Source organism: Poromitra crassiceps (assembly GCF_964638095.1).
Source record: "Poromitra crassiceps genome assembly, chromosome: 19".
Lineage (NCBI taxonomy): Eukaryota > Metazoa > Chordata > Actinopteri > Beryciformes > Melamphaidae > Poromitra > Poromitra crassiceps.
The window spans coordinates 12,695,282-12,711,572 of NC_139646.1; the positions used below are offsets into that span (position 1 = coordinate 12,695,282).

General features: G+C 43.7%; 1 pseudogene across 2 annotated transcripts; it reads right to left on the minus strand.

Annotated features, from left to right (window-relative positions):
• Positions 1-524: 524 nt before the first annotated feature.
• LOC310793605 (transcription factor JunB pseudogene) lies at positions 525-2,195 on the minus strand (annotated as a pseudogene). Of its 2 annotated transcripts, XR_014553952.1 has the most exons (2): positions 2,076-2,195; positions 525-1,812 (listed from the first exon to the last, which is right to left on the minus strand). The product of XR_014553952.1 is annotated as a transcription factor JunB pseudogene (transcript). The 2 variants fall into 2 exon arrangements; another variant differs by having other exon boundaries at positions 525-2,189.
• Positions 2,196-16,291: the final 14,096 nt, after the last annotated feature.

Genomic DNA, 16,291 nt, shown 5'->3' on the forward strand with positions numbered 1-16,291 from the left:
TCCTGAAGTATGTTGTCACTGGTTGTTTTGTAACCGATTTCGTGAAGTATGTTCTCTTTGGTTGTTTTGGGAAGTTGAAAGCACAGTGGGGAAACTCCCCTGTCCTTTTATAAGCCACTCAGAGAGAAACCTCTTTACACACATACTTACAGACATTGGTGTCAAGGGGAGAACGCAGCGTTTGTGACGGGCAATGTAGGTTGGAGTTCCCGGAACCCTTCTCATGATGTGACGTTTGGAAGCAAAGTTGACCATATATGGCCTGACGTGCTGACGTCAATAAGGAAACATCCCACGCTGGGACGTCTCCGACGTCAAGCAACTGCTGTTCAGTTACTGGCCTGATGGGCCATCGTTGGCAGATGAAATTACCTCGTGATTATTTTTTCTGAGTTAATACAACTGCAATAGCCTACAGCTAAGAGGCGGCCATTTTTACATCAATATTGTAACAATAACCAAAGTGAAACTTTTTTTTTTCTTAGTTGCATTTACTTAAATAGATACTGTACAAGTAAAAAAAAAAACATGTCTATCAGGCTCAGCCTGAAGAACACAAATAACTTACAATAGAATGCATCACAACTGGCAGTTGTCAACATAAAGTGTAAACAGGCAAAGCCAAACGGATGACACTTACAAACGTACGCAAAAATGCCCCAAGTGTTTCAGTCTTGTGTGTTCTTATGATTTCTGAACACTTCTTTTAGTCAAATAAACCATAATAACCCTCTTCCCTTATACAGACTTGGCCTATACAGGCTATTTCCAAAGTGAAAACACATTGTTCGTGGTCCACGCTGTATTGTCAGTGCATTTTTTTGACAGTATCTCCAAAGATTGTCCAGTGTTTATTAAAAAGTGCATTGTTTCTTCAATAAGACTTCACCTTGGGCGCCAGCATGAGTTGACAGCCACTGCTGACATGTGTCATGACTTTTTGTTTGAGTTGGGCCACCTGTTCCCGCAGTAGAGAAGCAGTGTTGGACAGTCCAGCGTTATCTGTTTTCAGGACTTTCACCTTGTCCTCCAGACGGGAGATACGCTCCAGCTTGCGTTTCCGGCACTTTGTGGCAGCGAGCCGGTTCCTCAGCCGTTTGCGCTCCGCTTTGATGCGCTCCTGGTGATCCATGTCGATGGGAGACATCGGCGGAGACCCGCTGTCGCTGCTCTGCATGTCGGGGACTGTCTGAGGCTCCTCTTTTAACCCGCCAAAGCGCTGTGGGTGGAGGCCGGCTCCGACCAGCGAGTGCTGGAAGTGGTGAGATCCGTGCGCAACGGCCTGGGGGTGCTGGTGATACTGGTGATGGGGCAGGTAGCTGATGGTGGTCGAGGGGTAGCTGGGTGCCGCGGACAGGCTGGGGTTCGGGGTGCAGCTGCTCAAGGTGGTGTACTCGAGATGAGGCTCTGGATGGATGGAGGAGCCGAACACCGAAGTGGGTACCGAGCAGGCGATGCCACCTGTGCCGATGGACACGTTTGGAGGAGCCATCTGGTTCATCTTGTGGAGGTCGTCCAGTGCTTTAACGAACCCGTCAGCAAAACCCTCTTGTTCCTCTGTGATCCCACGGTTGTACAGGTATTGGGGGATAGGGGTTGGCGTTGTAGTGATGACCCCGTTGCTGTTCTGGATTATTAGTCGCTCCAATTCTGGAGAGGCGAGTTTCAGGGAGCCCACGTCCGCTGTCCCCGCCGAATAGAAATCGCTGTCGGCGCGCAGGTGCTGTGACTTGAGGTTTGAGTTCCGATATGACTCGACGAAGTTCAAGTTCATATTCTGCTTTAGCAGCTTGTAGTCTGGCAGCGCAGCGCCTGGATGGCCATAAGCAGAGAGAAACGAGTCGTCATAAAAAGGCTGTTCCATTATTGTGGACATATTTCAAAGCAGACAGTCAAATACAAGTGTGCGCTGGGAAAGATGTTTGGACACAAAGTCTTCAGTGTCCCAATTGATCCCTCTCCAGCACCAAAGTCCCGCTGTATTAGGCTATTATACTGAAGATCAAAGTTATCAAAAGCAGATCAAACCTTCCCAAAATAGTGGAACTGTACTGTACCAAGTCGTCGTTTTGTACCTTTATGGTCGAATCAAAGCGGTGTCCGGTGACTAATTCTGATGTTTTGATTCCACTCTCGTGTGTTGCCCGTTTCTTTTACGCTCCGAGTCCGAGCTTTACTTGTATTTCCTCTTAAACAAATGCGTATTAGTGGTCGGCTGACGCGCTCTATGGTATTTATATGGCCCGGCACCAGCTGCTGTCCATCCGTTCGCTGATTGGTTATTTTTTCATCTTATTCCCCGCCCCCGGGATGTCACACATTCGATGACGTTGTTGCCAGGAACAAGGACAGTAAACAAGACGGTGAAGGAAACTCAATGCAGGTATAAACAGCCTACCTGTTAAGTAGGCTACTTAACCACATTCATAGTAGTCATAGTTTAACAATGCGGTTATAAAGTGTGAACCAGACCGCAGAGTCGTCCAAAAACAGAAATAGGCTCAACGCCATGCCGGAAACCTCATACCTTACGCTATATAAATATATATCGATGCTAAATAGCAAGCAATTGCTAGTTAGCCTTAAGATCACTCGAATTCAATCGATAAGCATATGATGCTGCTGAGTCATGCGATCACAATTGATATCATTCAGTCCATATATGGGTATCCTGGCGCACCGGTTCCTCCCTGTGAGGAGCGGGAAGCCAATCCCATCCTGGACCGCTTCCAGGAGCGGCTACAGCCTCCGGGATGTGGGAGGCGGAGGAGGCGACCTGCTTCACTCTTCGCCCGAGGCGGGGGGAGGAGGAGGAGGAGGGGTAGGTGGTGAGAATGGCGCAAACTCGGGGCACAATACAGTGATGTTGAAAATGTGTTATGGTAGTCTGGAAAAGCAGGGCAGTTTAAGAAAGAAATCAGTAGCATAGCCTACTAGGCTACTAATAGTTTAGTAATTATTTGGCCTAGTCTAGCTACTTGTAGCCTAAACTTATGAGAAATAGCCTATAATAGACTACTAAACTCACACTAGCTATCCCATTATTGTGTAGGCCTACATATGCTACATTAAGGAATATTATTTGGTATCATAAGAGATTTCAAATTCATAAATAAGGTATGCGGGCCTTTTTAAAACAGTGTAAAAAGTAAGGCTATAATCATACACTGCTCAATCTGTCTACTCTTCCCAATTCTCTTCACGGCTGGTGTGGTTGTTTTGAACATGTGTGTCACCACTGGAAATTGTATGCGTCCCTATGGAAACTAAGGCAGCATAAACAAATAGCAGAGACTCAAGGCATAGCCTATAGCATTAGGACATGTCCCCCGCTCGGAACACCTGTTTGGCAGAAATACGTCTTTGTCTCCTCTGTATGATAATGACCTCTGTCTGAATCACTCCCCAAGGGGCCATCCACCCACGCATGTATGTTCACATCTACTTCAACTTTCTCTCCATCTGCTTATTCCTCAGGCTATGGATTTGTCTACAAGCCCCCGACAAGGGCCTTTCCACTTTTTTCCCTCAGCTTTCTCCCAAACTACTGAGATTTAACAGGGCAAAAAAAATCATTAAATGTTCATTTTCCTCAAACATCTCCTACAGAATAATGTTTACCTTCCTTCTCATGCTGTTTGCAGACATTTGATACTAAACATCTATCTCACCACATGTTTGGTGGTCCTATGCCAAGGATTCCCAACCTTTTTTTGCTTGTGACCCCACATTGGTGTCACAAAAATCTAGGGACCCCAGTCACGGAATGTCACTCTATTATAGTCAGAATTCTGACTTTTCTCAGAATTCTGACTTTAAACTCAGAATTCTGACTTTTCTCTCAGAATTATGACATTCAGAATCAGAAAGACTTTAATGATCCCCGGGGGAAACTCAGAATTATGACTTTTTATTCTCAGAATTCTGGCATTAAACTCAGAAATCAAATACATTTTTCACATGTAGCCCTAACCCTCTTCCATAGTTTTAATTTGTGTGTGGTGTAAAATAAATAAATAATAATGTCAGGTGACCCCATTGGCTGCATTTGTCTGTGATGTAGCTGCAATTCAACCAGATACCTGACGCAACACCAGTCCAGTCCTCTCCACTTCCAGTTTTCGTGCGAGTTGAAGGCTACAGTTAGTCCAGCTGTCACCCAGCGGTCAGTTTGTACCTCACCCTAGGGCTGCACGATATTGGAAAAAACTGACATTGCAATATTTTTTTATTCTGCGATATATATTGCGATATGAAAAAAAACAGGAATTTTCACCAAAAGTCTTAAATAGGTCTATCAAGCCTTGCCTGTTTAAGAAGATGGCCTAGTGGGTAACGTGCACGGTTGACGTAGTAGGAAGTGAGTGTGTTTTTAGCCGCAGCCAGGGTGAGTTGCAGGATCCTAAGTGAGTAAAGGTACTATAGTTAGTAGGAAAAGAGCTTAGAACGTCACAGAGAGGGCGTGCATTACTGTATGTTATCAGTTAATTTGCCTTACTTGACATTGCATGCTCTGCGATGTGACTATTGCGCATGTGCACATTGCGATGACGATGCTGAAACGATATATTGTGCAGCCCTACCTCACCCCTCCCGCTGAACCCATGGTGTGGTCGGTTGCTCAGTGCTCTTCTCAGTAAGGAACAGAGAAACAGGAGTAATTTAAGGGAAACAGAGTATTGCATTGAATCAGTGGTCAATTCCAGTTTCAGCCAGTGACATCATCCACTCACTGAAGGTCAGCACAATCACTTGCGAGGGATATCATATCACATTATGTCACCTCTCATCAGATGTGGTTTGATTATTTACTTTAGGTCACAGCATGCAACAACAAACTCTTAGATGTATTCAGTTTGAGTTATTTAGTTTTCAACATTTCTATTGTTGAACATTTGTCTTTATGTCTGATTGTGTTATTGAGAATTAACAGTTGTATGTTAATTTATATAATTATTTTCTGGATGGATTAACTCAATTGTAATTGGCCACCTGACACTGCTCCCCTTTCTCTTACCTTAAGACTGACAATAAATGAGGCAAAAGACTGTTTCATGGCTTAGTGTTGCTGTCTCCATTTATACAGTACTAGCCGAATGTATATCCAGAAAGTTATTTCAGTATACTAAAGTAATATTTACATGTGACATTCCCATTTGAGACCGTTCATTCGCTCTGAGGAGGGGGGAAAAAAACAATTTCTTGCACAAACACACACGTCACGCACATAGGCTACACGAAAACAGAGCCCGGTCACCTCATACACACAATTTCATCACTGGCTTTGAGCAGGGGGGTAATTCAGATTGACAGATTTAATTTGGCTCTCGAGGACGTGAAGGAGAAGGGGACAGACAGGAGGAGAAAGAAGGAAGGGGGGTAAACAATAATAAGAGAGCAGCATAGGTGCAAACAGCCACAGTGGTGAGGATGGCACCCATGGCTGAGCCATAAAACACTTTTATGTGTTCACTCCACTGACCATTAGCACATGGCTGGGTACATGACTGCTAGCTCTTTAGCACATGGCTGGGTACATGACTGCTAGCTGTGCCCAGGAGAGGAACTGAAAGGGCAGGTGAACTGAGGGAGAGAGGAGGGAGATGGAGGGGCGCAGTTTTACACCCTGAGATAGAAATATTAAATTCCCCACCTTTTACAAAGGACAGGGGGTGAGTCTTTTCCTGAGTCAAATACGTCATTTAACGTTTACAGAGCGAGCCACACACTTAAACTCATTCAGTAGTGATTAATTCAGTAATGACTTCCAAAAGCATTCATTTAAGCTGAGCTGACATTCCAGTAATAGGTAATTCAAATTTAGTTAGAGGTTCTTTGGATCTTCGCAATCACACCAATTTGGGAGTTCACCTTTATTTGGGAACCAATCAGTTCAGGTGTATCCCAAAATTACTGAATCACTGAATTAATCTAAGCCAGAATTGAGGTTTTTCTGTAATAAGTGAAGGAGTCATGATAGTCACGCTGTTAATACACCGGCTATACAGACTGCCCATTCTCTGTAATTAGTTCTCTTTGTAATTAGTTCACTAACTTCAAATTTGAGACTTGTGTTAGCAAATGACAAACCAGAAGGAAGTCTGAAAGATTGTAATGTACATTTGGCCTTCATCATGACTTTAACTCCCCCCCCCCTCTCATCCAAACACTTGCTGGGCACCAAACACTGGCCAGCTTTATTAAATGAACCAGAAGTAACATCTTCCCTGCGTGTTGGGCAAGGTCTTGCATGCTGGATGCTCGATGACCTGGAAGCGGCCTGTAGGTGCGGTGAGTCAGGTATAGGCTTGTTTGTTAGGGCAAAAAGCTGGCTGTTCCCGCGAGGAGAAAGATTTCACTCCCTCACACAGCAAATGAAGTCCGAAGACTGTTAGTCAGTCCTTGAAAGGGGGGGGGGGGGACACTTGAATTACCGCTACCAAGCAGCAATCTCTTTTTCAGCCTCCTCTCTGAACCGAACCCCTGCCCGCCCCACACCAAAATATCTTCTCCTCTTCTTCCTCTCATGGTTGTTTGGCTGCCCGTGGGAAAGTGAATGGCCTTGTTGTGCATATTGTAATCGCTTTAATGAAGGCATGTTTCATCAGCATATTCTTCATCTGTAGCTTGCAGATAGTGCCAAGGAGCCTTGTAGCGACGAGAGACCTTTAGCACAAGACAGGATGATTGCTGGGGCCAAATGAGAGTGGCAGGAAAAGACAGTCGGACCTAACCGTCCCCCGGGGCTGACATAACGCATATGGAGCTGTCCTTCCCACTTTCCCTCCATGCTTAAACATTCTGTCACTCTGACAATCTGTAAAAAAAAAAAAGAAGCAAACAGCAGGAAGTGCATGATTTAATTAGATCTAATCTAATCACTTGTGCTCATTTGGTTTATTAATTGAATTGGTTTATATTGTTGCCTTTTTGTTTCTCTGTCTGTGAACACATGAGAAAGGCAAAAATAATACTGAATTATGGGGAGAGGATAACATTTTGAGCATGTTGATTCATGAGGTTAGGTGTTGTTTTGATATATTGCATTCCAGGTTATTGCATGTTGTGGCATCCTTGGTCTTGTTTTTATTGATTCTCTGAAGATAATTCATCCAATATGAATTGAACATGCATCTGGTAATGAAATATCAGAGTGTTGAGATTGCAATCTGTAACCCACGTGATTTGCTAGACGTGGCTCTTCTTTATACCACGAAGAGACCATGGCATTATTATTTGAGGTCAAATATCACAAACTGATGTCAGTGACCTCTGGGGTAACACAAGTAAGGCTTAGCAATGAATTGAGAAGACACATTACGGTGTATGACACAGTCATTACCAAAAAAAGAAAAACAGGTGGAACCGCTTTCCGATTATATTCTAAAAAGAAAAGAAACAATTGAATGAGCTTTTCCATTTATGGAAGAAATGGCTAACCAAAGGAGTGGGTTTTGATTTAAAAAGAAAAAAGGTATTTACCAAAGGAGTGGGTTTTTGATTAAAAAGAAAAGGTCTGGTGCAGGTCACAGAGTAATGTCAAGGCGGTGAGCGACGTGAGTAAGAAGCCAATCACCCCCGTCTCTCAAACACACCCAAACAAGATGCATCATAGTCGTTTGCTGTGAAATATGTGGCCCAATATGCTGTAAATGACTAAATGAGAGATCACACGACTTGTGGTTAATATAATTATAACCTAACCTATACCTTATTATACAATCCCATATGATAAATAAAATCAACACTTCTACTTCTTTTTCTTTCCGGACTCCCATTTTCTCCCCAAGTGTACTTGGCCAATTCCCCCTGCTGTCCCGGTCGTTGATCCACCCCCTCTGCCGATCCGGGGAGAGTTGTAGACTAGCACATGCTTCCTCTGATACATGTGCAGTCACCAGCCGCTTCTTTTCACCCGACAACGCGGAGTTTCATCGGCAGGACGTAGAGTGTGGGAGGATCACGCTATTCCCCCCAGTTCCCCTCCCCCCGAACAGGCGCCCCTGCCGACCACAGGGGGCACTGGTGCAGCGACCAAGACCCATACCCCACCGGCTTCCTACCCGCAGCCACGGCCAGTTGTGTCTGTAGGAACGTCTGACGGAATTGAACCCGGGTCTCCGCAATGGTAGGCGAGTGCTTTTACCTCTACACTACCCAAACACCTATTCTACTTCTAATACTTCTACACTGTATCTTATTAGACGTTATATTACTCTTTGGACCAGTTTTGGTACACTTTTGGGGATTTGTAAGAATAACCACGTTGTGTGTGTTTAGTTTTTTTTTGTGTGCATTTGTTTTCATTTGTTCATCTCCGTTACCTTCATACAGCTGAGCGCTACATTTGAATTCATTGTGAATGTCACGTTTATTTGTATAGCCCTATTCACAAACATGTCTCAGTGGGCTTCACAGAGAATGTGTCTAGCTAAATCTGTTGAACAATCTTACTTTGTAAAGCATAAACAAGTAGAGAAGAGAAGAGAGGAGAGGAGAGAAAGAAGGGGAGAAGAGAGAGAGAAATCTTTGTATGTTACAAACTGTATTTTTCCCTCTGTACTACCATGTACAATGTGCTTTGGCAATACTGTTATTCACTATGGTCATGCCAATAAAGCCTATTTGAATTGAATTGAATTTAAAAGTAGAAAAACACATAGAGTTGTTACTCATTTAAGTCTTAGCACGGCATTGATGTCACTCTCTCTCCAACACCTCCACACTCTTCCCTCCTCAGAATGCCACGTTGATTTTCAACTATAGCCTACATTGCAGAAAAAACACACCACGCACTGCGTAACTGCGCGGCAGCCCTTTGGCGTGTTTCAAATGGATCGTTCCATCAGCATCAATTTCCGTTAGTTTCTAATGGTTTATCGGAATCCTAACTGGTTCAGGGGATGAATCTATCCCTCTCTCTTCCCTCTCTTGTTCTCTCCCCTCTCTCTCTCTGTCCCCCTCTCTCGCTCCCCTCTCTCTTCTCTCTCTCTCTCACTCTGTCCCTCGGCACTCGGCAAGAAAGAAGCTGCTGTCACAGACGTGACTGTGGCCTTTAAGGGGAGCGGACTGGACATGAGCTCAGTGAATACTGTTTTGGGCATAAACACGCCTATATGGAGGTTTGCACCGAGATGACGCTAACGCAAAATTACAGCCTTTGCGATGATAGGGCCCTATAGTCTCTCAAGCCACTCTATCAGGGGAACGAGATAAAAATGGCCAAAAAAGTGACTTCTGTAAGTGATGTAAAAAGTTTGGTTTTGTACACAAATGCACATTATGCAACAGTTTCCCCTCCAAAACACTGTGGGCAAGTTTAGAGGGGAAAAAAACTCCAGGGATGAGGGAGGAGAGTCAGGATGTGATGAGGGAGGAGAGTAAGGATGTAGGGCGGACGTTTGATTTCTCTGATGCTGACAGAAGTTCCTCTTTTTAAGAAAAAAGGAGAAGTGAATGTGAGGTGGTCGGAGGCTGGTGTGTGCAGGATTTACGTCCACCGCATTTTCATTTCCCCAATTATTTGCGGTAATGGCCAACTGCAGTGTTGGTGTAGCAACAACAGGCATGAAGAAGTTTGAAGGCTCAGGACAAATTTCACACTAATGGGCTTGCAGGGATACATTGCAGGGATAGATCACCAGATATTTATGACCAGACACATATACTGATACTGGGTGTAATAAACTCTTTAAATTATAATATAAGTGATATAAGTAATTAACTTATGTTAATCACTGGATTATAACAGTGTGCCCCTCCTTATAAAATAGGCAAATAGACATGCATTGCTATAGTCTGCTGTATTTATGGTTGCTATGGATGTAAATTCACTTAAAAAAAAATGATATTATTCAATCCCATATCATTTCACTAGATTTCACAGGTTTCTATTTTGAGTTCTCATCTCATGCATGCATACATACTGTACATACATACATACATACATAGACACACAAACACATGAGGCAGTGTATATCTTTGTTATAAACTACTAGGCATCTCGCACGCTACGCGCGCTCAATTCCTAGGCTCGCCGGCTGCGCGGGCTCCCTAGCTCGGCCGTGCAGGTGTGTGTGTGTGTGTGTGTTGCTCATAAAATGTTATTGACATTTAGTTTACATGCGTGCAGGTGTGTGTGTGTGCCCCTTCATCAGTGCCTATGACATCATCAGTGATATCATAAGATGATTTTGCTCTTATGACATCATCAGTCTTATGACATCACCAGTGATGTCACCATGCCTCCTATGACATTGGGACAAAAATTCAAACAAACAGAGTTTGCCCTAAACCTCTTTTATATATATATATATATATATATATATATATATATATATATATATATATATATATATATATATATATATATATATATATATATATACAGACAGACAGACAGACAGACAGACAGACAGATAGATAGACAGATAGATAGATAGATAGATAGATAGATAGATAGATAGATAGATAGATAGATAGATAGATAGATAGATAGATAGATAGATAGATAGATAACAGTGTCTTCATAGGATTTTGGTTACAGTGAGGCAAATAAATACTCAACTCAGTTCCAAGTGTATGACACAGCAACACAGCAGCTCTTTGATTTTTGATTATTCCCCTTCCTCAAGATGAAGCTAAGGTTTGGTCTGTTTAAAATTAAAGGTACTGTTGTATGGTCATGAAATGATAGGTAGGTCTAGTTTAGGTACTTTAGTTTAGGTTGGTTCCTGCCACAATCCTCCGAAAGTCAACAACTCCTATGAAAATAAAGAAATTATAATGTGAAATTATGAATTGATGTGTGAGAAGAGCTCCATTCAGAGAAGGCAAAAAGAAACAATGGCTGTAGATGGTAAATGACTTGGTCTTATTGTGGTGTTGGTTTGAGGTCAGTCCCTCACCTCAGCCTACTACATTTCCCAGCAGGTAATTTGAATGAGAAATGGCAGCTAAGTTTATTCTTCAGTGCAGCTGGAGCTGATAATACAGTAGTAGATTATATCACTGATGTAGAAAAAATTTACTTTTCAGTCACTGAAGCAGGAGTTTGCAACCCAAACAACATGCTCAAGTAAACTCATATTTAAGAAGTATTCTCTCTCTCTCTCTCTCTCTCTCTCTCTCTCTCTCTCTCTCTCTCTCTCTCTCTCTCTCTCTCTCTCTCTGCCTCCCTCCCTCCGCTTCCCCCACTGGTTTGCATAATGTATATATAGATCTTCACATATCATTCTGCAACTGTATTGGTTTGTGTATGTGCCTTTGTGTGTGTGTGTGTGCGCGCGCGATTGAGGGCATACACGTTATGAGAAATGTTTATCGAGAGAGACAAGTGGATATCCAGAGAAGGGACAGTCTGTCTAATCGCGTGGTTACTGTTGAGATCAATGGTGTGAGTTGGGCTGAAACTGTGTAGGCGACAGAGGCGCATTCTGATGCACTCGCTGTTGCTGATGATCATTGAGACTCAGCATTTCTAGTCCCGATTGCTTCCTGGAAATAAAGCAGAAACAGAGAAGTGAGCAGAAGTGGACGTCATGTCATGCCTGCCTGCCTGCAATTTCATGATCTTTTCAAACCCGAGTCATGTTTAAGTGGTGCAGAAACAGATGTATAAACAGGAGAAGAGTCGCTTTGGAAAGATGTGAATTTGGTGCAATTGTTGATTTGGACGTGTGCTTTCATCAACTGCCATCAGATGAAAGGAGTTTCATTGTGAATTTTAGAGTTAGCCTGCAATGTGTTTTCCCATCCTGCAAGCCTCAGAGAAGTTCAGGTTGTTAGTGTTTACTCCTGTGCAAAGATTAATGTCCATTTTCTATCCATTAGAACAAGACCACAGTGTGATGAACATCTACATCTTTATTATAGTCTATTATTTTTGGGGCATAAAGTAAGTATCTATCTATCTATCTATCTATCTATCTATCTAATCTATCTATCTATCTATCTATCTATCTATCTACAGTATCTATCTATCCATCCATCTATCTATCTATCTATTGTATTTTTCTCCTTATAGTTCACTGACCATGCCCATTGCGCAACAATATTGTTTGAACTTTCTGAGACTGTATTAGTATCTGTGGTTTTCTTTTTTCTGATTATTTTGTGGGGCATTTTCACATTTATTTGACAGGAAAGATCGGGGGAGAGAGGGGGGCTGACATGCGGCAAAGGGCCACAGGTTGGACTCGAACCCAGGCCGGCCAAGGGAAGGACTAAGACTTTATGGTACTTGCTCCACCAGGTGAGCCACCGGGGCACCCCATATCTGAGTCAATATTAATGACATAATCAAACTGCTTTGAGTGAGAAGGGTGACAGTCATAATACTTGCTAACTTAATATCTTATTAATTGACTTTCATCAGAAATCAGCAGCAAGGAGCCTTATGCCCGGAGAACAGCCTGTGCATGCTGAGCTACCTCGCTCATCATTCATTACTGTCTCACAGCAATAACAAGATGACACCAGCTAGCAAATCCCACTTCTATTTTATTTACCAGAAGTATTTTACCGGTTTGGGTTCTCACGCTCACAAATGCATTTACTTATACATGCACACACACACACACACACACACACACACACACACACACACACACACACACACACACACACACACACACTTGCAGAAACCTTCCTGTCAATGCTTAGTTTTTCTCATAAGAGACCTAAGTAAGTGAGTCAAGCAAATGCTTCTTAGTACAGTATGCACATTGAATGCATCCACTCAAAACTAACCTAAGGTCAGCCAGTATAACGCTATCAATCTGTGAACAGAGGCATAATAGCCTTAACCAGGATAAGGCATTTCAGTACTACTGTGTTTAGTCCCCCGGAAACATAACACATATTTATTTGCACGTGCACACACTGTGACACACGCACACATGAGACATTTTTGGCACGTTTTTACTGATTCCAAATTCAGTGCACTGCTCACACCCCTTAAGAGGTGTGAATTTAATGAAATTCCCATGAGATAAAAGGGGAGAGAGAAAAGACAGAGGGGGAGGAAATGCAGAGTCATTTGCGGTCATGAATGAGTGTCTACAGAAAAATGCCCCCTGCACATGAGTACTTAGCACATTGATAAGCGCTTATATTTCAGCATTTCCAAAAGACTACTTTGTACTTTGGCTCATGGATTCAGGGGAGGAGATGTGATACATTTGGTTAGCATCTCTCCTATAGTGTTCAGTAGACTGTCAGGTAGCAGTGGAGAGTAGACAGGCATGACTTCAGTAGACTGTCAGGTAGCAGTGGAGACAGGCATGACTTCAGTAGACTGTCAGGTAGCAGTGGAGACAGGCATGGCTTCAGTAGACTGTCAGGTAGCAGTGGAGACAGGCATGACTTCAGTAGACTGTCAGGTAGCAGTGGAGACAGGCATGGCTTCAGTAGACTGTCAGGTAGCAATCGAGACAGGCATGACTTCAGTAGACTGTCAGGTAGCAGTGGAGACAGGCGTGACTTCAGTAGACTGTCAGGTAGCAGTGGAGACAGGCATGACTTCAGTAGACTGTCAGGTAGCAGTGGAGACAGGCATGACTTCAGTAGACTGTCAGGTAGCAGTGGAGACAGGCATGACTTCAGTAGACTGTCAGGTAGCAGTGGAGACAGGCATGACTTCAGTAGACTGTCAGGTAGCAGTGGAGACAGGCATGACTTCAGTAGACTGTCAGGTAGCAGTGCAGACAGGCGTGACTTCAGTAGACTGTCAGGTAGCAGTGGAGACAGGCGTGACTTCAGTAGACTGTCAGGTAGCAGTGGAGACAGGCGTGACTTCAGTAGACTGTCAGGTAGCAGTGGAGACAGGCGTGACTTCAGTAGACTGTCAGGTAGCAGTGGAGACAGGCATGACTTCAGTAGACTGTCAGGTAGCAGTGGAGACAGGCATGACTTCAGTAGACTGTCAGGTAGCAGTGGAGACAGGCGTGACTTCAGTAGACTGTCAGGTAGCAGTGCAGACAGGCGTGACTTCAGTAGACTGTCAGGTAGCAGTGGAGACAGGCATGACTTCAGTAGACTGTCAGGTAGCAGTGCAGACAGGCGTGACTTCGCCACCAACCACATACAAACTGGGAGCGGCAGAGTGGCGCTTTCATCAATACTCGCTGGAATTGAAACCGTCCCACTAATATATAGAGAGAAAGCTAGAACGCTTTTAGTCAGGCAACCACAGCCAACTCAATTCTGTCTGGCACTGAAACGGTTAAACTGCACTTTTGCTCCCCCCCTCTCCCCACCCCCACCCAGCTGTCTGGTATTACCGATGGTGTCTGATGCCCAGAAATGAGGCGTGCGTGCGCGGGAAAGGCGGGGGAAGGGGGGCGTTATTGCTCAATCTGATGGGTATGATAGTAACCATCAGGCTAGGTGTGAAGATCTCTGCCTTGGCTTTGCAATTTTCAGCTCTGTCTGATGATAGTTTACATCCCTTTTTTCTTTGTAGGTCTCTTTCCTCTCCTTCTCCCTGTGTATGTGTGCGATATATGTGGGCCTTGTTTATGCTGTGTGCTTTTTCCTTCTTCTTTTTTCTTCCTTTTTTTTTACACCTAGCACAAGCACTCTATTTACAATTCTGACCCCAGGCAACACTTGACCCTTGTTTACACTGCGAAAACACATGCACACACACTCGTAATGATGAAACAAAGGGTTCTTGTCATGTAGTTACTCGGTCAAACGCACGCACACGTGTACAGTCAATGGTGCGCGCGCGCACACGCACGCACGCGCACACACACACACGCACACGCACACGCACACACACACACACACACACACACAGTATATATGCGTATAGGAACACTGACATTTTTCTATACGGTGGGCTAATACATCCCCACTGACAAATCACATCAGTGTGTGGAGCTTCAACAAGACTGTAATGAGCACCTGTGTAATTGACCAATTATAATCAGTCTAATGGTCTGGGGGAGCAATAGATCCCTGCCTATACTAGGCACAGCTGTCTGTTACCCACATGCCCCGCCCTCAGGTCACACTCTTGGTCAGCTGTCCGTTACCCGCATGCCCCGCCCCCCGCCCTCAGGCGGCCTGTCTAGAAGGAGAAAACGAGAAAAGACAATGCTGTCGAGTGGACTCCTATTATTGATTATCATTAATAGACCGATGGACAGATAGATTTATTGATTTATTCAAATCTGCTTATTGCGAATGAAGCATTATGCAGTGATTTTAAGAGGGTTTCATAGATCTAGGACAACTCTTCTGCATATTACGACGCAAAAGGTACCCTTTCACGTCAGCAATAATTATGCTGAGTGAGACCGGGTTAATCTAGGATCACCTACGTTACTTAGTGTATAAGGATGATCTGAGTTTTCAATTCCAATTAAACAAAACCAACATGATGGGGTACCATGTGACAAAAATGATAAACAAAATGTAGGCCTATTGCATTTGCTTACAGTAACAAGCTGAAGCTGGTAACTGTTTCTATGATTTATTAGTTAGTATAGTGAGTTAGTCTCTGAGAATATCACTTCTCTATGTGTATCTTCTTTTTAAACGTATCATTTATCTGTTTATACTGTACTTGTCTAAATGTCAATACATCCAACACAACCTCCAACTAAAGTGTTTTTATTGGGTGTATGCATTACTGTGTGGGTGATCTAATCAATGAATGTACTGATTAGGCTACTCCTGCTTACTGTACTTCAAAAGTAATGTGAGTGTGACTGTGGTCCACAGTGAGAGTGTCTCTCATTCAAAATACTCTTGAAACATGACAAGTTACTAACCTCACTTCCTGTGCCAAATGCAGCAGGAAATGCTTTATTTCCTGTAGTGAAGTGTAGGTGGGGGTTATTGTGTGTGTGTGTGTGTGTGTGTGTGTGTGTGTGTGTGTGTGTGTGTGTGTGTGTGTGTGTGTGTGTGTGTGTGTGTGTGCGTGCGTGCGTGCGCGCGTGCGTGCGTGCGTGCGCGCGTGCGTGCGTGCGCGCGCGTGCGTGCATGCGTGCGTGTGTGTGTGTAGCTGACACAGCGAGACAGAAGGTGTGTCTTTGTGTTCATGCATGTGTCAAAGAACATTTTACCCACATGTCAGATGTCAGTTCATGCTTTTCTCTGAAAAGCACTTCTAAAATGAAACACGTTAACTTAGAAAACGTGGCTTGTTTTGGGGGGATGACTATTTCCCCCTCAGGATTCTTAGATGTTAGCAGCAGATGTTAGTGTTATCAAGAGGTTAGATTTCACATGGGAGTGTGATGCATCTTCTAAACAACAAATCTCATCGAGCCATGAAGCA